The sequence below is a fragment of the Pleurodeles waltl genome, chromosome 6, assembly GCF_031143425.1.
Source record: "Pleurodeles waltl isolate 20211129_DDA chromosome 6, aPleWal1.hap1.20221129, whole genome shotgun sequence".
NCBI classification, from domain to species: domain Eukaryota; kingdom Metazoa; phylum Chordata; class Amphibia; order Caudata; family Salamandridae; genus Pleurodeles; species Pleurodeles waltl.
Genome location: NC_090445.1, coordinates 1,446,728,926 through 1,446,756,062, shown reverse-complemented (window position 1 = coordinate 1,446,756,062; position 27,137 = coordinate 1,446,728,926).

Here is a 27,137-nt window from a genome sequence, read left to right as displayed (position 1 = left end):
AAACCGCCTTGCGTTAATGACATGCAAGGTAGGCGTTCCCATCCAAAAAATGTCTTTAAGGCCTGGGGGGGACCCATCCCAGGTAAGTTGAGGTAAGTATACATTTTGTAATTTTTTAAAGTGGCATAGGGGGGCCTAATTTGGGCCCCACTACATGCCACTCTGCCCAATGGCCAAGCCCAGGGGACAGAAGTCCCCTGGGCATGGCCATTTGGCAACGGGGCATGACTTCTGTCTTTGCTAAGACAGGAGTAATTTCAATGGGGGCTGTGCGTCAAAAAATGGCGCAAGTCTGGTTTGAGCCATGATTTTGGCGCACAACCCCCATTTTCCCCTACGCCAGCGCTGCCTGGTTTGAGCCTTTTTTTTTTTACTCTGACAAGCCCGCAGCGCCGGCTAACGTCAATCCTTAAATAAGGCACCCGCATGGTGCGTAGGAATGGCGTTAGCCGGCGGTAATTTTTTTGCCGCAAACCAGCGCTGGCGCTGGTTTGCGTCAAAAAGTATAAATATGGGCCTTAGTGTGACATTTTTGTTGGATAATTCACAATTTGACTCAAGTTCTGTTTTGTAGTTCATAACACAGCAAGAGCTAAATTCTTTCACTGTTAGGGACTGCTCAGATTTAGGATTCTAGGGTTCTTTTCCAATGTTTATAAACACGCAGGAGCAATCATCCTAAGTCTATGGGAGCCCTCGTTAGGTATTTATTCGTCCTGTTCCATTCTGAAACCACTAATTCGTAATCCCCAGATCGATGAACCATAGTCCACACGACAGGCCTTGCAGTCTCAGGAGTCACTCTGCATCATGAGAGGGCAGGAGCTGACGAGGTCATGAGGAAGAAAAATCTCGGCCACTGACTCAATACACAGGGTAAAGGCTCGCAAACGCCCTTGACCAGGATATGTCAGTGGTTGCTGCCGTGTACTAGGAGAAGTGAAAATGGCGTCCGTATTCTAACAAAAAGATCACGGAATGCTGCAGGCAGGACACAAATCCTAAAAAAGACATTGGGAAACTAACCAAGTTAGGAAGTATGCAAGTGATGTCATAGCATGTAAGATTGCATGTGGAACCACAGGAAGTGACATCACACGAGGGCCCGTATTTATACTTTTTGACGCTAAACTGCGCTAACGCAGTTTAGCGTCAAAAATTGTTGCGCCGGCTAACGCCATTCTGAAGCGCCATGCGGGCGCCGTATTTATTGAATGGCGTTAGCCGGCGCAAGCAGACCGGCGCTGCCTGGTGTGCATGGAAAAAAACCACGTACACCAGGCAGCGCCGGCGTAGGGAAAAATGGCGTTAGGGCGTCTTAAAAATGGTGCAAGTCAGGTTGACGCTAAAAAATCGCCTCCACCCGATTTGCGCCATTTTTAACGACGCCCAGACGCCATTTACATGACTCCTGTCTTAGTAAAGACAGGAGTCATGCCCCCTTGCCCAATGGCCATGCCTAGGGGACTTATGTCCCCTGGGCATGGTCATTGGGCATTGTGGCATGTAGGGGGGCACAAATCAGGCCCCCCTATGCCAAAAAAATATATATAAAAAAAACAAATTTATACTTACCTGAACTTACCTGAATGTCCCTGGGGTGGGTCCCTCCATCCTTCTGTGTCCTCCTGGGGTGGGCAAGGGTGGCAGGGGGGGTCCCTGGGGGCATGGGAGGGCAGCTGTGGGCTCATTTTGAGCCCACAGGTCCCTTAACGCCTGCCCTGACCCAGGCGTTAAAAAGAGGCGCAAATGCGGGGTTTTTTGCCCCGACCACTCCCGGGCGTGATTTTTGCCCGGGAGTATAAATACGACGCATTTGCGTCGCAGTCATTTTTTTGGACGGGAACGCCTACCTTGCATCTCATTAACGCAAGGAAGGCGTTCACGCAAAAAAATGACGCTCTTTACTCATACTTTGGCGCTAGACGCGTCTAACGGCAAAGTATAAATATGGCGTTAGTTTTGCGCCGAATTTGCGTAAAAAAAAACGACGCAAATTTGGCGCAAACAGAGTATAAATATGCCCCGAAGTGACTACATAAACAATGACTTTACAGGAAGTAACATCACAAAACGTGACATCAGATGTTAAGACCTCAAACTTATGTTTAGCAGGTCTATCAAAGAGTACATTTGAGTGCATTACAAGTATACATAGAAACACTACTGATTTAGTTGGAAGACTCAAGCTTTTGTAAGCAACACATAAAACAATGTTGCCTTTTGCAAGCGTAAAGCTTCCTTTACCCAAGGATTGAACAAACTAACTCTGTCACCTGCCTGCTCCACCAGGCATAATATTCTATATACAGCACATTTTCATGTAGATGTGATTGCTTTAGCTGCTTGAGCTTTCCAGAGGTGATACTGTTCTCCTATGTGAAGTATGCTTACTCAGCGCTACCCACCACATATTGTGTCTGTGGTGGGCCCTTGCACTCCTTTTAGGAGATTGGGGCTCATTTTTTCACCAACGGACCACAACCCAAAGACAGCTAGAAGGACAGAAAGGAGAAAGAGAGATAGGAAAACAATGATGAAGGTGGAAAAGGGAGTTCAAAAGGAATCCGTTAGAATAAGCAAGTGTAGAGAAGAGAATGAAACAAAATGATGGCAACCTGGCATTCAATCTATATATTCAATAGGAGAGACAGGGAACCAATGAAGGTCCAGCACCTGTGCTCCAAAGTATAATCAATTCATCAATAAACAACTGAAGGTGTTGTTCCTATAGGAAAACTAAAGGATGTTAGATTGGAATAAGCCGAACTATAAGGAAGTCCTTGTACTCACAAATAAAGAAAGGGTTCCCCAAAGGAAAAAACTGATAATGGAGCGGGGCAGGGAAAATACTACAAAAAGGAAGAAGAACAACACACCTTCAACACACTGCTCTAAATAAAGATTCAAATATACAGGATAATGACACAAAATGTTTTTTCTTTAGAATTAATCAAGCTTTTGTATTTATTTTCACATTCATGTCCAGAGTCCATGTTTTAAGACATGATAACTGTTGTATATAGTTTTAAAAATATAAATATATGAGGATCCTATATAAATAAGTTCCCACATAGAGGTTCAAAATTATTTATGTAGTGTAGTATGTTCCTCTCTCCCCTTCCCCTTAGAATGGAACATTCTAACAGTTAGAATGATAGGAGTCGACAGTAGAATGTTGAGAGGGCTGTGAAGAGAAGCTGTGTAGAGAGCTGTTGATGGAGCAGTGGAGATGGAATAAGAAAGACTGGCACTTAGGAACTGGCGTTGCGTCTTTATAACAATAACGTATCCAAATGATTTGAACAAGAGAACCGTCTCACCGTCACACACTATAAAAACCACTCACAAAACGCACAAACTTCATACATACCACTCATACAGACACATCTTCCAGTAACTTATTAAGACTGTCTTGTGCCATACCCCAGTGACATGTACCAAACACAGATACATAGAAAGAAAATAAATAATCTCATAAGTGCATTGCCATGTAGGAATGAATCCTTATACATTTCCAAAGACCTATTGGCCTGACTAACATTTAAAGGCCTTCGTAGAGCATATCTTCATAGACTGGATAAATTGGCTATTTATACCTTAAATGCTCGATTGGCATCATTCTCATCTTGATGCATCATATTCCTTTGTCATGTCCCAGGGGCGGTGGTGCAGGTGCCAACGTGTGTTTCTGTGTAAAGTGGCCAGCTGGCCACACAACTTCTTTAGGGCACAATTAGAAAATTATCTTGTACAAGTAAAAACAGGGAGGGGTAAAAACACAGGACCAAGTCCCTCCAGTTCCCTGTAAATAATGTAGGCAAGTCCAATGCTGCTTCCTCCAGTGGCCAAATGGATACCAAGGGGCATATTTATACCGTGTTTGCACCATTTTAGAGTCATATGTTTTACACTAAAACATTGCAAACTTAACTCCATATTCATATTTTGATGCTAGACCCGTCTAGTGTCAAAATATTGGAGTTAACGTCATTTTATTGGAAGCGGGAACCCACCTTGTGTCAATGAGATGCAAGGTAGGCGTTCCCATCTAAAAAATGACGCAAAGCCCTTAGTGCCATATTTATCCCACCATGCAAAACGGATGTACGGTGGGAGGCAGACCCAAATAATGATGCTAAGCTTGATTAATGTCATTATTTAACAACTGGGTCAGACCAGGAATTAAGGCACCTGTGGACCCATTTCCAAGGCCAAACTCCACGGAATGGGCCCACAGGTGCCCACCCCAAGCCCCAGGATCACCCCCACGCACACCAGAGGGACACCATTGGATGGGGTACCCCATCCCAGGTGATTAAGGTAAGCATTTTAAAATATTATTTTAAAGTGCCATTGGAGGCCCTTACATGTGGCCCCATACCTGGCCATTAGGGTGGTGGGCATGACTCCTGTCTTTACTAAGATAGGAGTCATTTTTGGGTGGTTGTGTGTTAGGAAATGACGCTAGGCTGATTACCACTATTATTCTTTCTGTTAACCAGCCTACTGTAATTTTCTGTCGCACAAACTCTTTTTCCCATACCCCCACCCCCACCCGTCTAGCATCTTTTTGACGTTAGCCCAAGCTTATAGCGCCATTCCTTAAATATGGCACCCGGCTGGCGCTGTAGAATGGCTCGAGCTGTCGCTACATTTTTTGATGCAAAACTGCATTACCGCAGTTTTGCGTCAAAACATTTATATCTAGGCCAAAAAAAGATAACTACCAAAAATTGAGGGACAATTTTACCCGATAACACTGGCACTTCTCAAACCTAAACTGATCATTACATAGGCTAGCACAATATCATATTTCTTATCCTTCTGGCGTAGCCAATCAATGCTATCCACAGTAGAAGAAGAGGTCCTACAACTGGGTCTCGGTTTTGTTCCTACTCCCTGAGAGGACAGATTCAGACTGACGAGCAAACTTAATCAATTTTATAGAACGATTCGCCTACAAGCCTTCTTTCAAGAGAAGATCACTCCTCTCTGAGAGGACTCCAAATTGCGAAATCTATCCAAGTTCACTCCAACTATGGCTATGACCCCTAGTGAAGTTCTGACTTTTGAAAAGGAGGTTCTGAAGTAGGTGAATAAATATCCCTCCCCATCCACTTAACAATTTGCCTACTAAACATAGTGTTGCAATCAGGACCTTTACTGAAGACCTTTTGATAACTATCAAACCTGCTGACAAGGGTGGGGTCACAGTAATCATGACTACATCAGACTATGACAAGGAGTGTCTGTAACAACTGGCTGATGAAAGGTATTACCTACCCATTGAGTCAGACCCAAATTATTCAAACTATGGTCTCCAATGCAGTGTCTCAGGGCTGGATTACTAAGTATAGCCAGATTTGAATATGAACAGATGTTCACAGACACAAACCCCTACAAAAAGAATCTCCGGATCCTGCAGAGATATATTGATGATATCGTCATTTTTTGGCACAGGAACATGACTACCTGTCTAAAAATGTTCACAAGGGTGAACTCTCTCAATCCCTTCCTGCAATTTACAAAATCCATCTCAGACAAGGAACTACCTTTCCTGGTTCTTCTTATCTTAACCAACAAGGGAGTATTCTCAACAACTACCTATAAGATGACAACAGATGACAACAGTTTGCTGCTATAGAACAGCCATCACCCCAAGGCTTTGAGAGATAATTTACTTTATGGACAATTCCTCTGCCTGTGCAGGAACTGCAGTACATTAAAAGATTATGGCCAACAACCTATGGGGCATATTTATACTTTTTCATGCAAAATTGCGCTAGCGCAGTTCTGCGTGTAAAAGTATACCTTCGGCTAGCGCCATTCCAAGACGCCTGCCGGGCGTCATATTTATGGAAATATGGTAGCTGGAGGTAAGGCCTGGCTAGCATCATAAAAAAGGACGCTAGCAGGGTGGGGGAGGCATAGGGGGAACAGGAGATTGTGCATCAAAGGATGATGCTAGTATGGGCAGAGGCATAAAAATGTCTCTACCCAGACTAGCGTCATTTTTTTACGTAAAACCCGCATGGACATGACTCCTGTCTTAGTAAAGATAGGTGTCATGCCCACCACCCCAATGGCCCCTGGACATTGCCATTGGGCCCAGTGCCATATGGGGGGGCAAGTTAGGCCCCCCCTATTGCACTTTAAAAAATAAAAAAACATACTTAGGCCCGTATTTATACTTTTTTAGCGCCGCATTTGCGCCGCTTTTTGACGCAAAAGCGACGCAAACTTACAAAATCCAATGGTATTTTGTAAGTTTGCGCCGCTTTTGCGTTAAAAAGCGGCGCAAATGCGGCGCTAAAAAAGTATAAATACGGGCCTTAATTTACTTACCTTACCTACCTGGGATGGGGTCCCCCCCATCCTCTGGTGTCCCTCTAATGTGGGTGGGGGTGTCCCTGGGGCTAGGGAAGGGCACCTGTGGGCCCATTCCATGGAAATGGGCTCTCAGGTCCCCTAACACCTGCCCTGACCCAGGCATTAAATAATGGCGCTAAGCAAGTTTAGCACCATTATTTAAGGCCTCTTTCCCCCCGTTCACCGGGGGGGGGGATAAATATGGCTAAGGCCACAGTGTCATTTTTTTGCCCAGGAACGCCTACCTTGCATCTCATTGATGCAAGGTTGTTTCCCGCTAGCAAAAAATGACGAACTCCAAAATTTTGCCGCTAGGCGGGTCTAGTGCCAAAGTATAAATTTGGAGTTAGGTTTGTACAGAATTTGCGTAAAAAGAAATAACGCAAATTTGGTGCGAAGTAAGTATTAATATGAGGGTAAGTGCCAACCTCTCTTCACGCAACTATCCTGCCAGATTCATCAATGAGGCCTGGAAGAGGGCAAGGAATAACCATTGAGAGGCACCATTGGACTCAAGAAAGAAATAGACTGATGAAACCCTTACATGTGTTACCACCTTCATTCCCAATTCAAACCACATATCACACATTACCATGAACCATTGGGCCATTCTCTATTCAGGATCTAGGTTTCCTTCAAACTGGCCCAGAATTTGAAAGATCTCCTAGTACATGACAGACCCAGCCTTAAACCAAGACAGAAACAGTTTACTCTCTGGGACTTACCCCAGTCATGGGCCACTTCCCATGCTGATTCTGTAGTGTTTGTCATCTAACTAAGGCCATGAAGTAAGTTCACTTAGGCAACAATTTTGTTTGGTCTCAGAAACACCACACCACCTGTAACACGAAGAACAATGCCTACTGATCACAGGCTCTTGTGATTTAAAATATGTAGCGATGACTATGAGACCGGTGAAAACCAGGATTATGGAGCACCATAGCAATATACGATGTAAACGTATTACTGCTAAAATGTACTTCCACTTCTCCACCCTCAGTCATACATGCCAAACCTCAAATGGACTATCTTAGAAGCAAATTAATGTTGTGGAAAATTAGCGTTACTCTGCAAAGACCAACAATGTGTGTTCCACCTGGAGACTCACACCCTTGGCCTTAATGATGATATCCCATGGTGTCAGTATGACCATACCTCTGTTAGAGACTCCTGGCCTTGGGAGATTACACCTAGGCTATGGCTCCCATATGATCAGATTACTGTTGTTTGGGTTTTTGTCATGTGAAGTTATCAGCCATCACAGAACTTCACACATAAACAATATAGTATCATATAGCTTCCACATGATCAGTTTACTGTTTCCTGGGTTTATGTGATGTGAAGTTACCAGCCACTGTAGGACTTCACACATGGAGGATGTAGCATTGTTTTTTCACCCCCATAACCACCACAGTAATCCTTATTAGTTCTGGAACACCAGCCACTATTGGGTTTTGCAACAAAGGTTTTACATTCTGACCATTACTTTAAGATTTCACCAGCTCTACCATAAACCCTAAATAGTACGACACGGATCTAAAAGACACTTCAAGACAGTGACTGGGTTTTACCCGGCATCATCTCTTCCTGTCTGCTGTTCCTTTTTTCGATACTGCTGCTAGGGTAGTTGGACATACGCAGCCTCAGCCAATCTTTAGCTAAGGCTGGCATATGCGGCTCCACTTATGTGCAGTTGCATAAACACCCCATCCGTAACCAATCTGCACGTCACTTTACATATGGGGGTCACCTGACCACTCAACGGATCTAAGACGGCGGCCCACATCAGGAGAATGTTTACACCCTCACCTGAATAACATTGCGATGATTACAGGCCTTACTAATACTATGGCCCATATTTATACTTTATACAATTGTATTTTGTAAGTTTGCGCCGTTTTTGCCTCAAAATGCGGCACAAATGCGGCTCTAAAAAAGTATAAATATGGGCCTATGTTTTCAGGCTAAGCAGAGACAGGGTAGGTCGCTGGCCCTTAGGGGCATATTTATACTCTGTTTGCGCTGAATGTGTGTCAAAAATTGTACCCACATTCAGCGCAAAACATGCACCATATTTATACTATGACGCCCGACACCGCGGACGTCAAAATTCCTCCGTGCGGTCATTTTTTGGATGCAGCAAACTGCCTTGCGTTGATGACATACAAGGTAGGCGTTCCCGCCCAAAAATTGACTTTAAGGCCTGTGTGCCTTACTTATACTCCCGCTTCATTTTGACGCACAGGAGGAGGCGGGCCTTAAAAAATGGCGCCCAGCCTAACATGTGCTGTTTTTTAACACCTGGGTGAGGGCAGGCGTTAAGGGACCTGTGGGCTCACTTCCATGGTCTCTGACCATGGAAGCAGTCCGGAGGTGCCCTTCCCTGCCCCCAGGGACACCCCCTGCCACCCTCGCCCACCCCTGGAGGACACCCATGGATGGGGGGACCCATCCCAGGTAAGTACGGGTAAGCTCTGGTAAGTATTATTATTAATCACATTAAAGGCTACCTGGAACCTCAAGTCCGGTGGGTAGCACTTTGTCTTTGTTTTTAACCCTGCCAAGGGGGCCACGACATTAAAGGGTCTTTAGGTACCCTTTAGACGGTTTTAATGCACTCTCGTGTCTCTCATATCCTCACCACCCTAAACAGAACACACCCTCACACACTAGATCATCATCATTATGGCATAAAAGATATCAGAAAAAGAGCCCTCTTGTGGGGCCCATCGGGCATTGCAGCACCAGCCAGACAAGGAGCTTGCCCTGTGATGAAGCATGACACCCATTTGGGTGTGTAAGGGCACCCTTTCATGAATACAAGGACTCCCATATAGTTCTGCTTATTCCAACCTCACATTCTTTAGTTCTCCTATAGGAACAACATCTTTAGTTGTTTATTGATGAAACCATGGCATTCAGCAACAGGACCATAAAAAAACGTTTGGGGCTCTGCATTTATGTTTTACAAACTACCCAATGCCATCCAAAAGGTCTCCTCCATATTTAGCAGCAAACATCTCTCATGTTCTTATAGCTGGCATAACTATGTCTAAGACACCCTCACATTCAATAGAGCAGCCTGACAACAGTACAACCAGAACACCCACACAAAGAATGGGCCATAAATGTCAAAGTAAGATGTATCAGCTCCACATTAAAATGAGTGTAAGCTACCCAGTATCCAAAGATGAGAAGGAAATAGTGACAATGTTAACTCACAAGAAAAAGGCACATGGAAATCCATTAACAATTAGCACTTTCAAGAAAATATTGGCTTTCAGAAGGAAATTGTGTTACTTTCCATAGAAAAACTACCCAAGTGGGGAGATTTAGGAACAGTTAGACACACTACAAACTATGACCAGTAATCAGAATCTACACTAGACTACATCCACTAATAGGAAATTTGCATATCCTAGATATGTTACACTGCCAAAATGCTGCACTGGAAATGGTCTACTTGACCTACTTATTTACAGTAACACTGACCTGTAGGCTCACCTATTCACTTTAACTGACGGTGTCAGCCCTATATAAGCACAAGTGATCTTTCATTTCATACATAGCGTAACTCTGAATTACATCTGTAACCCAGACCTAAGAGCATCACAATAACAAAGCTACCCTCTGGTATTGCGTTATAAAGCAGTGCATTTGAAACTTTTCAGCATTGCCGCAGTACGTAGATGTGAAAAGGGCAATCACAGAGGCAATGTGAATGACAAACACAGCCAATGCGTTTCGATCCACAGACAATGGGGTTTCTTCGGGGATGATGAAAAACATATAAAAAACAATGAACAGTGACATTAAGCCCTGCGCCGTATTTACAAGGTGCTGTTAAGCCACTTTTTGTGGCTTAACGCCACCTTTCAAATACGGCCCCTTCACACGCAGCACTTTGTGTGGAAGGGCCATGCAATAGGAGTTGCTGTGGGCATGCTACAACGCAAAAACAACAAGTGATGGACGGAATGCTGAACATTGTCAAACACTCACCCCCAGTCATAGATCTGGGTTTAATCCATCGTTCTTTTGCTCACCATGCCACCCCAGTTTGGACCCAGCCATATGCAAATCAGTCTTGACCCTGTTCCTCATGGGAACAGTCCAGACCGAACTGCCAAGCCAGGTCCTCACTGGACCGGAAACAAGCATCCTGGGACCGGTTTCGGGGTTTCACCCCTCATCAGCCAGGCTAGCTTGAATCCAGTGGCTTGGGAAGCACGGGACCCACCTCTGGGCATACCCTTCCCACTTAGGGTGACAAAGCAAAAACAACAAGTGATGGACGGAATGCTGAACATTGTCAAACACTCACCCCCAGTCATAGATCTGGGTTTAATCCATCGTTCTGGGGTGGCATGGTGAGCAAAAGAACGTTGGATTAAACCCAGATCTATGACTGGGGGTGAGTGTTTGACAATGTTCAGCATTCCGTCCATCACCCCGAAACCAGTCCCAGGATGCTTGTTTCCGGTCCAGTGAGGACCTGGCTTGGCAGTTCGGTCTGGACTGTTCCCATGAGGAACAGGGTCAAGACTGATTTGCATATGGCTGGGTCCAAACTGGGGTGGCATGGTGAGCAAAAGAACGATGGATTAAACCCAGATCTATGACTGGGGGTGAGTGTTTGACAATGTTCAGCATTCCGTCCATCACTTGTTGTTTTTGCTTTGTCGCCCTAAGTGGGAAGGGTATGCCCAGACGTGGGTCCTGTGCTTTCCATGCCACTGGATTCAAGCTAGCCTGGGTGATGAGGGGTGAAACCCTGAAACCGGTCCCAGGATGCTTGTTTCCGGTCCAGTGAGGACCTGGCTTGGCAGTTTGGTCTGGACTGTTCCCATGAGGAACAGGGTCAAGACTGATTTGCATATGGCTGGGACCAAACTGGGGTGGCATGGTGAGCAAAAGAACGATGGATTAAACCCAGATCTATGACTGGGGGTGAGTGTTTGACAATGTTCAGCATTCCGTCCATCACTTGTTGTTTTTGCTTTGTCACCCTAAGTGGGAAGGGTATGCCCAGACGTGGGTCCCGTGCTTTACATGCCACTGGATTCAAGCTAGCCTGGCTGATGAGGGGTGAAACCCCGAAACCGGACCTGGCTTGGCAGTTCGGTCTGGACTGTTCCCATGAGGAACAGGGTCAAGACTGATTTGCATATGGCTGGGTCCAAACTGGGGTGGCATGGTGAGCAAAAGAACGATGGATTAAACCCAGATCTATGACTGGGGGTGAGTGTTTGACAATGTTCAGCATTCCGTCCATCACTTGTTGTTTTTGCTTTGTCGCCCTAAGTGGGAAGGGTATGCCCAGACGTGGGTGAAACCCCGAAACCGGTCCCAGGATGCTTGTTTCCGGTCCAGTGAGGACCTGGCTTGGCAGTTCGGTCTGGACTGTTCCCATGAGGAACAGGGTCAAGACTGGTTTGCATATGGCTGGGTCCAAACTGGGGTGGCATGGTGAGCAAAAGAACGATGGATTAAACCCAGATCTATGACTGGGGGTGAGTGTTTGACAATGTTCAGCATTCCGTCCATCACTTGTTGTTTTGGCATGCTACAACAACACTCATTGCGTTTTGGACCTGAATCAGATTTACATATTTTCAGGGGTGGCGTTAGCATGGCGCAACAAGGAGGAATACTTTTATTCCTCCTCGTTTTTTGCTTTTTCTGTATGTGCTGCATTCTGCAGCATGCACAGAAAGAGCAAAACACCATAAATTATTGTTTATGTGCCTGAAGGTGTCCCTTCCTGCACATAAACATTCATTCAGTAATGAAGATTTGTTACGTCTATGTGTGATGCATTCTGCAGCAAAAGTAACAAATTACCATTGTAGATTGTTTATGTGCAGGAAAGGACACCTTCCTGCACATAAACGATCATTCCCTTCAACTCAGACACCCTTACACTATGGCGCAAGGATGCCTGCATTGGCGCTGCCTGCTAAATTTATCATCGGCGCTAGGAGAAACACAGGGGTGCACCGTATTTTGTAAATATGGCGCATCCCTGCATTTCTAAAGTGAAGCAGCTTGGCACTGCCATTTTTGGCTCAACTCTGGGCTACGCCACTTTCGAGTAAATATGGCCCTACGTATATTAATTATGCACAAAATACATGGAATGATGAATGCCCATGCACCACCCATGTAATACCTGCTTGACGCATGATAATATTAGGCAGAGAAATGTGCTGCCTTGAGTTACGATTTCTTTTGTTACAAAGCAATGCGAAAAAAATATCCAGAATGCAGTACACATAGAAATAGCAAAAAACAAAGAGGAATAAAAGTATTCCTCCTTGTTGCACCAACCCTGGGGTGGCATTAGATTTTGGCGCTGCCTCGGGTTTACGAAAACTCATAAATCGGAGGCAGCATCAAAATGCAATGGGTGTTGCTGTGGCACGCCCACTTATAGGTTTTTGCGTATTCTGTTTAGCTTAGCTTCTGCAGCAAGTGTGTTTCAAAGATTCATGGAAACGATTTTAATGGATATTTCCGGAGTTCAAGCTTTCCAAGGTTATGTGCTCATCTTTGAAAAAACATTAGTGAACACAACTGCATTTTTTAGAAAGTCCTATGCACATTTAAAGAAGTTATAGTGTTACACTAAGAAATAAAGGGGCATATTTAAGAAACGTACCGCTGCACGCAGTGCAGCGCCACTTTTCTTGCGCCCTTTACCACCCCCCTACTGACACAATGTGTGTGCCATTTTTAAAATACGGCGCTCTGTGGCGCATTGTAGTGGGGCAATGGCATCATTTTTTATTAATGCCATTGATGTACTCTGCAGGAGTAGCGCCAAAATCTGTTAGATTTCCTTTTGCCATTCTTTTGGACCCCCTAATGGGGGAACGCCCCCATTGCATAAATTATGCCTCGTGCAGGCATAATGTAGCGCAAAGGGTTACAAAATGGTGTAATGCATACATTGCACCACTTTGTAAATATGGTGTTGGGATTTTGCCCATCTAACAAAACAGTAGCGTCAAAAAAATTATGCTAATCTGTTGGTAGATGGTGCTAGGGGATCTTAAATATGACCCCAAAAATGTAAGAGACTTGTTTCACATTTCATCTCCGATCAAGGAATCCAACCTGAGACATTTCTTGTTAATGCTATTTTGGACTCAACACCTCTTGAAGATAAGGACAATCTTAGATCATTTTTGGGACTTTGTAAATATTATTCGTGTTTCATTCAGGATTACGCTATGATTGTCCAACTATTAGGGTCATTATTTAAAAAGGGCCAGAAGTTTGTGTGGAATGAGATGTGTGATGAAGCGTTTAAAGAAGTAAAGGGACTTATAATGTTAGCACCTAAATTCAGCAGGCAATCCTTGCGTTGTTTGTGTGGATGCCAGCCAATTTGATTTAGGGGCAGTTCTTTCTCAATGGGTGGAAAATCAGGAAAGAACTGTAGCTTTTGCTTCTTGACCTTTAGCAAAAGCTGAAGCCAATTACAGCACTATAGAATAAGAAGTACTAGCTTGTGCATGGCCCATTGAGAAATTCAGAACATATTTGTGGGGCATTAGGTTTGAAGTATGCACGGATCATAAACCTTTCATTTATTTGATTGATGGTAATGGTGTTGGCATGGCCTCAGCTAGAGTAGCAAGAATCCTCTCCAAATTACAAGAGTATCATTTTGCTTTCAAGTACTTACCAGGTGGTAAGAATTCTAGAGCTAATTATCTTTTGTGTGCACTTTTGGTTGAAGAATATATCTTAGATGATGCTGATTGTGCAGTAGCAATAATTGAGGACTTTTGCAATACCAAATATTCTGCAGTATTGAAAGAAAATGGATTAGATTAGAAGCTATTAAAAAAGATTTTACATTGAAAGCTGCCTTCAGATTTGTTAAAAATGGATGGCCAAAGGAAAAGAATTTGGGGGGATATTTATACTTGTTTTGCGCCAAATTTGTGTCATTTATTTAACGCAAATTCAGTGAAAACCTAACTCCATATTTAAACTAGATGGGTCTAGCGCCAAATTTATGGAGTTAAAGTAATTTTTGGGATGTGGAAACGTACTTTGAGTCAATGAGATGCAAAGTAGGCGTTCCCGTGCAAAACATGACTCTATGGCCTCAGCATCATATTTATCCCCGTGCTAAAATCACACACGGTGGGGGAGAAGGGGTCAAATTATGGTGCAAAGCTTGCTTTGCACCATTATTTAAAGCATGGGTCAGGGCAGGCGTTAGGGGACCTATTTCCATGGTGGAACATTGAGTTAACATGCAGTCAGGCCCTTGGTCTTCCTGGTGATAAATATAAATTCTGGGTAAGTTTAGTAAAAATTCTTTTGGCACAGAACAGAGCCATTATAGTTGGTAAAGATCCAACTATGCCAAATTGCATCACAGTCAAGGTCCTCATGGCCATGTGATCTATGTCTAAAAATTTTGCTTTGGTTGATTCAAGGTAAGCTCCTACCCCCACTTTTGACAAGTTCTTGATTTATTGTTATACACGCGAGTGGAATAGCATAATTAACTACATGATGTTACCCTAAAATGCAGGAATTTATCAGACGTACAGGCATGATTCATAAATGGCATTTGGTAGTACTTAAAGTAGTATTACAGTACTACTACTTACTAACTATAAAATCACATTGACAAACTTTCGGGTGCAACTCTCCACCTCTCCAACAGTTTCTATGGAGGAATTTCTGCACATGTAAGTTTACCTCTTGTTAATAAACATGGGAAGGAATAAGAGGAATTGTGGGAAAATGGAGAATGTTGAACTGTGTACTACAAATTAGGAGGGGGTTAGGGATGGCTAAGGAGGGGAAGGAGTAGTTTAGGAAGAAGAATCCTAATAGAAACCCATGCCCAATTGTGCCCCCCTTTTATTTTAACTAGTGGCCCAGGGGGATGGGGGCTCAGGATCTAACAAGGGTCAAGGAGGTGAGCTATGCTGCCCCCTCTACTGTAATTCAAAATAAACAGCCCTGGGGGATGGGTTCCCCACTGCCTAATATGGCTCAAGGAGGAGGGGCACCCGGTCATCATCCCCTTTAATTAATTTAAATAGGGGGATAGGGTGCCCAGGTTCTAAGAAGGCTGTGGGAGTAGGACACGCGGCTCACTCCCTTCTCGATAAAAGGGCCTATTAAGGCTCTGTAACTCGCACCCTTGTGATGCACTGCTAATTACCCCACATATTACATCACTCATGTCATCTTCTATGACATCACTGATAATATCAGTGCAACATTTGCACTGAAATTATTGATGAGACAAATATGCATGGCGGCCGTACATTATTTTTACCTTACTGCATGAGTTATAGTTGGTGAATTTCAGTGGTTTTTAGAGTTTAAAGCATTACATTCTTACTGAACATTTTACCTAACTGTTATAGGGTGAACAAAAACTCTCTTGAGACTCAAAAACTGACCACGCAGACTCTTTTTTGCAATCCAGAGACAGTATTTACTTACTGTTGCGACAGGGAGGAAAACACTGCAGACTGCATCTCTACCTGCCTCTACAGTTTTTCTCAAATGCCTGTTCACAGACTGGTTCTTTTTATACACATCAGTACAATACTTTATGACACATGATCAATAATAAATAACTTGCAAGTTTACATATTAAAATGGAAAAATACTCAAAAACATGTGACCCCATAACCCTGAATTCCTTAGCTAAGTCATAACTTGCTCGACAAAGGTTTATGACTGAGCATTCTTTGACCTATGAATGAATCTGTGCTCTTTTGTAAATGTAATTTATTTGAAGTGTGTGCTGACAGAATTGTGTGTCCGGACTTCTGAGTGTTTAAAATTTGGTTGTTTTTTTCCCCTGAACTCATTGTAAGTCGTGCACCTGTGTGCTTTAGGCATATTCAATTATGTATGCATTACCTAATCAGTTTGCAATCTGTTTGTAGGCATGAAGAGTGTGCTGGGGGCTCGTGCTGATGTTGTAAATCTTTGCAGGTTGGTTAGACATAAGTTGGCATTTTAACAGATGACTCTTTCATGTTCCTTATTCCACTACATCCTTGAATTAACTTTTGACCTTGCTGGTGTCAGTGTGGGGATTAGGCCTAAACTGGTTTTTGATTGTGAACAGTTATGAAGTTTCTACTTGTGCTTGATGTCGCACGATGTTTTCACATTTCATATTTATGGTAGTGTGCTTATTTTTTACATTTCCTACAGCATAAATCTAATGTTACTTTTACCTTTGTTTTTTTCAATGAATATATATATATTCACCAACAATTTATCGCTTACTCCCAGTCACTTAAACACGGTGAGCTCGCGGATGGGTAGTGAACCCTTACCACATCCAGCAATCAAACGTCACCTGCACGTGAAACTGAAAAGCCATGTAGACGACGGACCGCGGCTCAAATCCACACAGCAAATTTTATTTCAATAACAGCAGCGTTACAGCAGCATTAATCCCAACGTGTTTCAGCGCCCTCGCTCCTTGATCACGGGTTCTGGTATCCCATTACAATCCACCAAAGTCACTCTTATAAAATGAACCTGATGTGCTCATAAACCTCAATGACGGACTAACAAACATTAACACACTTTAAGGAATGTGTCGGCCATTTTGCAACGTTTCTTATACTTATATAACCTTATCTCTGCTAGTGAAATCATGTCCATTTTCTCTTATAATTCCTTTGTTTTGTGGCTGCATATCATATCAGTCATGTGACTGTTTTTGGGAACAAAATTGAAAGACCATTACTTATACAAAACTCTATTGTCATCATTCCTTTCAATAGAGCACCGTGCTCAAAAGACACAAAGGATAAATGAGTATAGGAATAGTGTTTCATTTTCGTGTGCAAGTGGAGATTGATAGCTGGATATATATCCCAATTGAAAACCACTTAACTGGCCAGGGTAGTTACGAGGGAAAAGTGTGAACAAAAGGAGGATCACTCTGGTGGAGAAAAATGGAGACGAAAAGCCAGCAATAAAAAATTATAAAAAAAGGATTTCTGTGTGTTTAAAAATCTATGATGGGTTAAAGAAATACTACAGTGATAAAATGTCACCAGATGCCATTATAAGGATGAGACAAGAACTTTTTCATGCACTCTATGATGATGGTTGCTAGCTGTATTCTCCTGGGAGGCGGAGTGATTGATGTGTACCGCCTATAAGTAATCATCCAATAGGAGTGTAATGGTTGTTTGAAAAGTGCATGTTGCATGACGTTTTTGATGCACCTCATCCCCAATGAAAAAGGCAGCAATGCCAAAACACGTCTGGCTTGGTTTATGGAATAAAACGTCAGTACACTTACCCACGAGTGCTCCATGTATTGTGGCTTGTTTGTGATGTATATATATATATATACATATATGTATATATATATATATATATATATATATATATATATATATATATAGATGGATATATTACCTAGTGGTGTGTCACCCCCGCAGCCCCTGCAGATCAACACCTCCCAAGGGCATTTGTGCTCTTGTGTGTAGGGGGGGGGCAGCGTGGCCACCCTGCAGCCCCGAGGATCACCACCTCCCTGGGGCATTTGTGCTCTTATGTGCAGAAGGCGGCGTGGCATAGATAATAAATAGTGAAGGGGGTCCATTTTGAATCCCCTTTAGCCCCGGGGACCACCATCTCCCCGGGGCTATGATTGTTGGATGGTGACCGTGCGGCCCCCCTCATGGAGCCACTGATGGCCCTGGGGACTTCTGCCTCTCACGGCTGGCTCCTGCTATGTCCCGGGGTGTCCACCGCCGGAACATAGCTGTTTGCTGTGGCTTGGCTGCACCTCTGAAGCTGCAGCCAAGCCACAGCAAACACTTTGGGTTTTGACAGCGGTACCTGTCAAGCAGGTCTCGCTGTCAAAAACAGAAGCTTTCATCACACGTGCTGGGCACTGAGATGAAATGCTTCAGCAAGGAGGAAGTTGCTGTTAAAGCAGCTCCATGCTTGCTGAAGCAATGACATTGTGAGGGAAGCCTTTAGGCCTCCTCCGCGGTGCCAGATAGCCTATAAAGGGCATTTTAAAAAGTACAAAATAAAATAAATAAATAAGAAGGGACCGCGGGGTAGCCCATAAGCAATGGCATCGTGAGGGAAGCCTTAAGGGTCCCTCACAGTCCCAGATAGCCCATAAAGGGCTGGAAAAATGTATTTTTACAAAAAAATCTATAGCTCTGCATGAAGGTCGCAGACCTTCACACTAAGCACTCAGGGTTCGAGTCCAACTGAACTCGCTTCCCTCTTTTTTTTTTCTTTTTACTTTTTTTTTAAAAGTATAAATTAATTTAATTTTTTTAAATGACACATTATTTTTAAATTGTACAGAAATATCTAATTTTTAAGTATATCATACATCAAAGCCTAAAAAACTCTCTACCACTCTGTCTTTCTCACTTTTTCTCTCTCTCTTTCTGTCTCTCTTTCAATCAATTTCTCTCACTCATACACCCACTCAGACTCTTACGCAGCCACTCCTAGATCCACTCAGGCAATTACGCACCCACTCACAGACCCATTCACACTCTCACACACACACTCACCGACCCTTTGACAGCATCATACACACACTCACAGACCTGCACAGACTCTGACGCACCCACTAATACACTGATGTACACTCTCTCACTCTCAGACAGACACTCTCACAGCCAATGTCATCCCCAGACACACCCTTTCTTACCTATTCTAAATAACCGGAGAGGCCGCGGCCAACTTCCGCCGCTCATGGCCAAAGGGCCGTGCACAGCATGGGGTTGGCTGCGGGGTCTGGCTGCAGGTCATGTCCTGTGGCCAACAGCTGCAGCGCACAGCCAAAGGCCCTTCGCGGCTGCGGTTGCATTAAAGTATAGTATTGTAAATTACTATTAAAAAAAATTGAAACAAAGAAATTCACCTAAAAAAGCAAAGGTTACAGGGATGTTATAGTTAGGAAATAGAATTAAAAAAAATATAGAAATTCACTTAAAAAAACAAAAGTTACAGGGACATTATACTGTAGTTAGGCTCACATTTCAAACATACCAAACCATAGAAATTCACCAGTTACAGTTATAGTTATCTCAAGTAGTTATAACTTGTGCCCTAAGGTAACTATAACTTTTGCCCTTGCCATGCACAGCCATAAATTTACCCCATAAATTAAGGCACCCATGACATATTTGATAACATCCTTGATAATATAAATGTAATATTTGCAGTACAATTTTTTGGGAAAAAGCAGTTCATGGCGTGGGCACGAGTTATAGTTACCTTAGGGCAGGAGTTATTGTTACTTGAAATAACTCAAACTATACCTGGAGAATTTCTATGGTTTGGTACGTTTGAAATGTGAGCCTAACTATAACGTCCCTGTAACCTTTGTCATTTTTTAAGTGAAAAAAAATATATAGATATATATATATTGGTTGAAATTATTTAACTAAAAATAAATTACATTTTTTTAAAACTTTTACTCAAAATTAAAATATAATTTGCATTAATTAAACATAACTTGTAATTACATTTGCTCAGTAGGGAATATAAAATGTGCAAGAAGGGTCTTTTTATTTTACTTATATATTTATATTTATCCAATAAATTCATATATTTTAATTGGTTAATTATCTAGTAAACATTTTATTTTGATGAGGTAATGTGCTCCAATATTCTATTTGATTACTTTGCGGGCTAAATATATTTATTTTAGTTCATTTAACATTCATATTTTACAATAAAATTATTTAATCAACCCTGTAATTTTTCCCTATTCCTTCCCATAGGGAGATGTCCAGTGCAGTGGTTTCAGGGCCTAGAGACTTGTAAATCTTCACGTAATATTACACTCTGAAATGGCAAATAGTCAAAACTAGTAGATGTACGGCAAAGTGCACGAGTAAAACTCCAGCCCATATTTATGAAAAATGATGCACTATTGCACTAGTGCAGTTGTGCATCAAAAAATGTAGCACAAGCTAACGCCATTTCTTAGAGTCATCTGTGCACCATATTTATCAAATGATGCATGATGGCGCTAAGGAATGGCTAGCGCCATGAAAAATGACGCGAGCTGGGGATGGACTGCGGTAGAAAAAACGGCGCTAGGCAGATTAGTGGCAAAACATCTTCCGCTAGTCAGACTAGCATCATTTTTTCACGCACAGGCAGCCAAAAATGACCCCTCTCTAAGTATAGACAGGAGCTGCTACCATAACCCCAATGCCCACCACTGGGGACCAGTGTCCCAAGGACAACCCCAACATACCCAGTGCCAACCAGGGGGCCACATGTAAGTGGCCTCCAGTCGCACATAATAGTAAAACATATATACTTACCTAGGATGAGCTCTCTCCACCTGTAGTGTCCCTGTGGTGTGGGGGGTGACGCTGAGGTTTGGTGTGGGCATCTATGTGCCCAAAATAGGGACACCATGGTGGAATACATGGTCGTTCCCTAAGGAAATGTGCCTAACTGCACTTTAACTCCTGGTCTGACCAGTCATTAAATTTTGATGCTAATCAGCCTTAGCGTCTTTTTTTGGGGTCCACTTTCTAGGTGTGTATGGTTTTAGCTTAGGGAGTTAAATATGGCGCTGGGGGCTAGCGTCATTTTTAAGAAAGGAACCCCTACCTTGCATCTCATTGTGGCAATGAGATGCAAGGTGGGTTGGTGCTCCCTACACATGGAGCTAACTCCGATCTAGCATCAAAATATAAATATGGAGTTAAGTTAGCGCCGCTTTAGCGTAAAAAAAAAAAAAAAGACTCTAAGGTGGCGTAAACATTTCATAAATATGGGCCAACATGTGTTGATTTACTCACACGTAAATTTATCTTTTTGAAAAGGCCCCTTTTTTCGGCACAGTTTTCCTAACATTATCAGCAACTCAGAAGCAGATTATGATTTCTCAGAGATGAATGATCGCCCGGAAGAGGTTGGATTACGTTTCTGGGAGAGAACCGCTACACGGAAGTAACTCTGTTTGGTTTCCTGGAAGTATCTGTCAATGGTTTCCAGGAATTGAATGATGACCAATAGGCAGTCTATTTGCAGAGCTCAGGGAGTCTGTTAGTTTACGGCACGCCTATTACTTAACAAGTGGTGCTATAAAAGGGTGACCTTCGTCCTTCTGAGATGGGATTTGGGGGACGCAGCTTTAGTTGCCATCACTGAGGAGCATACATTGTACCGTGTCCAGATGACCTTATTGCTAGTCAGTGTGGGAAAATCACTGCCCCTTTACCGAGCAACCTCTGGTCTCCCGCAGAAAATCTTAACTCAAAACTTTATCTATTTCTTCTGTCTACTGTTAACAAACAAAGACCGTAGTAATCACCAGTTTACATTTATGTTTCTCATTACACTGGGTAAAATAAGCAAAGTGCACAACATAACCCCGTTACCTACGAGCTGCAGCTTTTGCTGCTCTGAAAACAGCAGCTCGGCGTGAAATGCCATTCCTGCCCGCGAACATAGGGCAGATGTTTCTCTTACCGATGGAAATGGCACAGCTATTGCCATAGCAACCGTCAATACATTTTGAAAACACAAAAAGCACCCCATTGACCATAAAAATGTTTGGCAGCTGCCTTTTGCGACCCTGTTGGCCAAGTCATGTGGTTCTGTCTGCTCTGTGCCTCTCCAGACCGCGTTGGCCCTTGGTTCCACAGCTCTCTGGCATTCCCGGTACATGCCCTCTTTCATTGGGCTTGACGCAATTCAGAATCTGTCCTGTTCTTGGTATTAGCCTGCGGCAGATATTTATGTTTAAATAATTAAAGCAATTAGACTAGGTTGGAAAATGCTGAGGGGACGAGCCAAGAAAACGCGGAAATAAAATGAGTAAAACGGAGTTATGTTGGTTGTGCTCCTCGGCACAAAGACGTGGCTTCCAGTGGTGCAGAAGGTGCAGTGGCACCGGGACCCACATACTCGGCTGCCCATTGAACATTGATTATTTCTGGTTTCACAGATCAAACATTGGTCACATTGGGGGGGGGGGGAGGAGGGGGAGGTCAGGTAGAGGTAGGGGGGCATCTCTTTCCTTGCACTGTAGCCTGTGACACACTGGCTATGCCACTGCACACAAAGGCCCAGTGACCGCCAGCTCCCCCGGGACCCCGCAGGCCGTATAATGGAAATTCCTCTGGGCCGGCTGGCGGAAATATTGTTTCCACCCGCTGGCCCAGAGGACTGCCTGGCCAGGACATTGACGTCAACGCCTCTGTGCGGCAGGTGCAGCTGCACCCGTCGCGCAGATAACTGCCTGTAAATCGGGCAGTGAGCGGCTCAATGGGGCACTGCACAGGGGCCCATGCACTGCCCATGCCAAGTGCATGGGCAGGGCAGGGGCCCCCAGGGGTGCCCTGGAGCACCCCTTCTGCCAACCGTTCCCTGGAAGGATGGGGGATTTGGGATCATTATCTGTCGGATAATGGTGGCATCCACCGCCAGGCTGCCTGACGGAGGCAGCCTGGCGGAGGGTGCGGGCCGCCTATGGCGGCCCTCTCTGGCTTCATTATGTGGCGGTGTGGGCCGCCATGCCGGCTGGCGGCATTTCCCGCCACCGCCGGCATGGCGGTCCATACCGCCATGTTCATAATGAGGGCCAAAATTAGCAAAATAAGTCCCTCCCTCGCTGCGCACATTAAAGGCATTACTTCTGCCAAACATGCACCACTCATGCGGTTTCTCTTCCACCACCTCTTTCCCTTCCCAGTACAAGGGAGATGAAAAACACTTCCCCCTCATTTATATCATGTAGCTAATGTAGGGATGTATTCGAAGAGCCTTTTGTTTTTTGTAAAGTAGTACGGGGCATATTTATACTCTGTTTGCGCCGGAATTGCGTCGTTTTTTTTTACGTAATTTCGACGCAAAACGAACTCCATATTTATACTTTGGCGTTAGACGCGTCTAGCGCCAAAGTCCATGGAGTTAGCGTCATTTTTTTGCGTGGACACCTACTTTGCGTTATTTATATGCAAGGTAGGCGTTCCCGTCTAAAAAATCGACTCCGAGGCATGTGCGTCGGATTTATACTCCCGGGAAAAAATCACGCCCGGGAGTGGGTGGGTCAAAAAAAATGACGTACGGCTGCTTTTGTGCCGTTTTTTAGCGCCTGCAAAAGGCAGGCGTTAAGGGACCTGTGGGCTCTGAAGGAGCCCAGAGGTGCCCTCCCATGCCCCCAGGGACACCCCCTGTCACCCTTGCCCACCCCAGGAGGACACCCAAGGCTGGAGGGACCCATCCCAGGGACATTAAGGTAAGTTCAGCTAAGTGTTTTTTTTTTTTTTTGTGGCATATGGGGGCCTGATTTGTGCCCCCCTACATGCCACTATGCCCAATGACCATGCCCAGGGGACAGAAGTCCCCTGGGCATGGCCATTGGGCAAGGGGGCATGACTCCTGTCTTTGCTAAGACAGGAGTCATTTCTATGGGGGTTGGGAGTGAAAAAAAATGGCGCAAATCGGGTTGAGGCGAAAAAATTGCCTCAACCTGACTTGCCCCATTTCTTGACGCCCAAGCCCCATATCCCCCTACGCCGGCGCTGCCTGGTGTACGTCGTTTTTTTTAACGCACACCAGACGGCGACGGCGGCTAACACCGGCTAACGTCATTCAATAAATACGACGCCCGCATGGTGCTTCAGAATGGCGTTAGCCGGCGCTAATTTTTTTGACGCAAAACTGCGTTAGCGCAGTTTTGTGTCAAAAAGTATTAATATGGGCCTACGTTTTTATTTACTCTTACCAGTGCTTAATTTGTAAGCGAATAAGTGCCCAGGCCCAAAGTTTTGTTCAGTAGCCAGTGGTGGGGCACTGCTAAAGTTTGGGTTATGAAATATAAAGGCTTTGTTGTCTTGATTCAACTTCATACTTCTTTAACGCACCACTAGACAGTTCTTGGATCCTTATCTCTCTACTTTGGGTTCTTTTTCATCCTTGCTTTCTTCTTTTAGTTCATTTTGTTTTCCATCTTTCTTTTCCTCCGCTTTGCCCGATTTTGTGCTTTTCTCTGTCTTGCTGTGGATCAGTTTGTTGAGGGATAAATACAAGTGCCGCCCCCAAAAAGTAGAGTGCCGGCGAACCCAACCTGAACCCAAAGGCTAAAGTTAAGCACTGACTCTTACATGCCTTTGTGATTTGGGTCCAAAACACATAAAAATAGAATGTTCATAGATTATTCATGCACAGTTAGTGCAAATAGAAAGGGCCGTGTCCTCTTCGCACTTTTACTAACAGGGGCTTGGCTATGTCGGGTCTGATTCACAACGGCATGTAAGAGTACCCACAAGAGTACTACAGGAGTAGTAGCTCTTGAACATGTAAATGCTTTTGTGAATCAAAGCCACAGTGTTGTCTTTCTCACCACCGGGGAACAAACCTCAAGATAAACCAACAGCTTGAATGCCAGCTGCACAGATCTATGTGTATCACGCAGGTCAGAGGTTTGAATCCCTGCACTGCCAACTCATATTTTGATAATAATAGATGTGAATAAAATAAGTTCCAATAATTAATTCTGCTCAACACATCCACCCAGGTAGTGGCAGTCCTTCCCCCACACTACTGCACCCCTCCCATGCAGAGCATTCTCCCCAGTATAAGTAGTGTGCAGCTTTAACACTCTGGAGCTGCGGCCTTCTGAGTATCAGCTTGTTCCCTGCTGCTACTTGGTAGAGCCTTCCTGCTAAACTGAACGCAGCAGTATAAGCACTGACAAAGCCAATCACAGACTTAAAAGCAATACACTACCATGCACAACACTGGAACAGAAGGGTAGCAGCTGTGCAAGCACCACTAACTCACACAACCAGATGCAGCAGCTGGCCTAGCTTCCTTCCTAACACAAGTCTGGACCAGATTATGCCACAGCAGCGCAGGGTTTCCTTGCGTACCAGACAAATTCAAAACAAGCAGCAACAGAGCAAGCTCCCATAACACACGTAAATAATATGACAAGGCTGCAGGGAGAGGAAAGGAAATGTTGGGTTGCAGATGGAGAAAGGACAGAAGAAGCAGAGAAGAGAACTTGAGGCATATTTTACGAAATAATGATGCACCCCAGCACCATTAGGAAAGTGCAAGGATGTGTTGTATTTATAGCAATACAATGCATCACTGTGCTTTCCTCAGAGCTGGCACGCAATTGGTAGCCTAGTGCCAATGCAGGCCTGCGTTGCAGGGATGATTGTTTATGTGCAGGAAGGAACACCTTCCTGCACATAAACAATCATTAATGAGGTTTTCCTCCTTCTATGTGTGCTGCAGAGAGGAAAAAATCTCTAAAGATATTTCTCCTCATTGTGCCACTTTTACGCCACCTTTAGGGTCACGTGGGAATCTGACGGAATCCCAACCTTGTAAATATGGAAATGCATCAGATTCAATAGGTGTTGCATAGGAACACTCAAAGCAACACCCATGGAATGCCTCTTTTACACAGGGTAATGCATAAAAGGGAGCCATATTTTCAAGGCCATAAAAAGCTATACTAGGTGGCTTTGTGTAGCCTTGTAAAGTAAATATGGGTTGGCACACTGCACCACCGGAGCGTCAAAAAAAGTGACGCTCCGGTGGCGCTAGGGGTTTGTAAATAGGCCCTTTTGTTACAAAAGGACATTTTATACATCACTGGTAAGGCCTCATGCAATGACAAAGGATGACAATTCTAGCACATTGTGTACATTTCTTGAGGACAGCTGTACCACATTGAGTCCAGTTCTGAAAGCCACATGAACACTGTGTCTGTTTTGTAGGCCTTATCTAGAGTGTTGTATCCAGTGCTTAGTTCGCAAAAAAAATAAAATAATAAATGACAGGACCCTCCTCAGGAGGCCGCAGCTTGCACTACACTTTGCCTCTGCCAGCGCTGCCAGAGACATACTTACATATCTACTAAGCATCACACGACTACAAGTCTGACCATTCAGACTGTTCAAACCCCTTGGAAGCTATAAAAATGCTTTGGGCACAGGTATTAGTTTTTTTAATGTATAATGAATTAATAAACAACTGTTGCTACACAATCAGCACCACCATGTGGCAGCTGTCATAAGTGCTGGTGTTAACAATTAAGCACCGGAAACTACTGCCTCAAATTAGCACTGGTTGAATTCAATTCTGCAGACACCAGCTGCAGGACTGGTATACATGAATATCTAAAGCGTGGGGAGGGATTGGGGGGCGGGAGGCTGGGGTTTCAAAACTAAGTGTGATGGGTATTCCCAGGAGCAGGTGCCATGCTTGCTGTGCCAGAGGACTCAAATCACACTTCACTGAAGGGGCATAACTTTGGCGAATCTGGTGAAACTGGTCTGGGGTAGCTTGTATTACCATCTAGGGGTAGGGCCTGTCAGTTCGGTCTGGAACATTCACACTTAGCAAGATCCAGATCGATTTGGGTTAAGTTGGTTTCTGGAGTATGAGGGTGGGTGGAATGTGTTGGAATGTGTCTTAAGCGATTGCCAGTGGCTGAAACGTTTTGCAATTATTGCACCCATCACTTTGGTATTTCCCTGGTATGAAGCTATAATCTATTTTATCAACCTCTTTTGCTCCAGAGCATCCATCGCTGCCGTTTTCCACCAGATAGCCACTATGTTTTTACACGTTTTCTATTACAGTTTTAACCTAAAATATAGGGGATACAGCAAAGCACAAACTTACAGAAAGACCTTTTTTTTTTCATTACACCTAGATATCTGTGTGTGCCTGTGTCCTGTTAGTTTAGTGAGAAAATGAAGAGGGGTTGGAGAAAA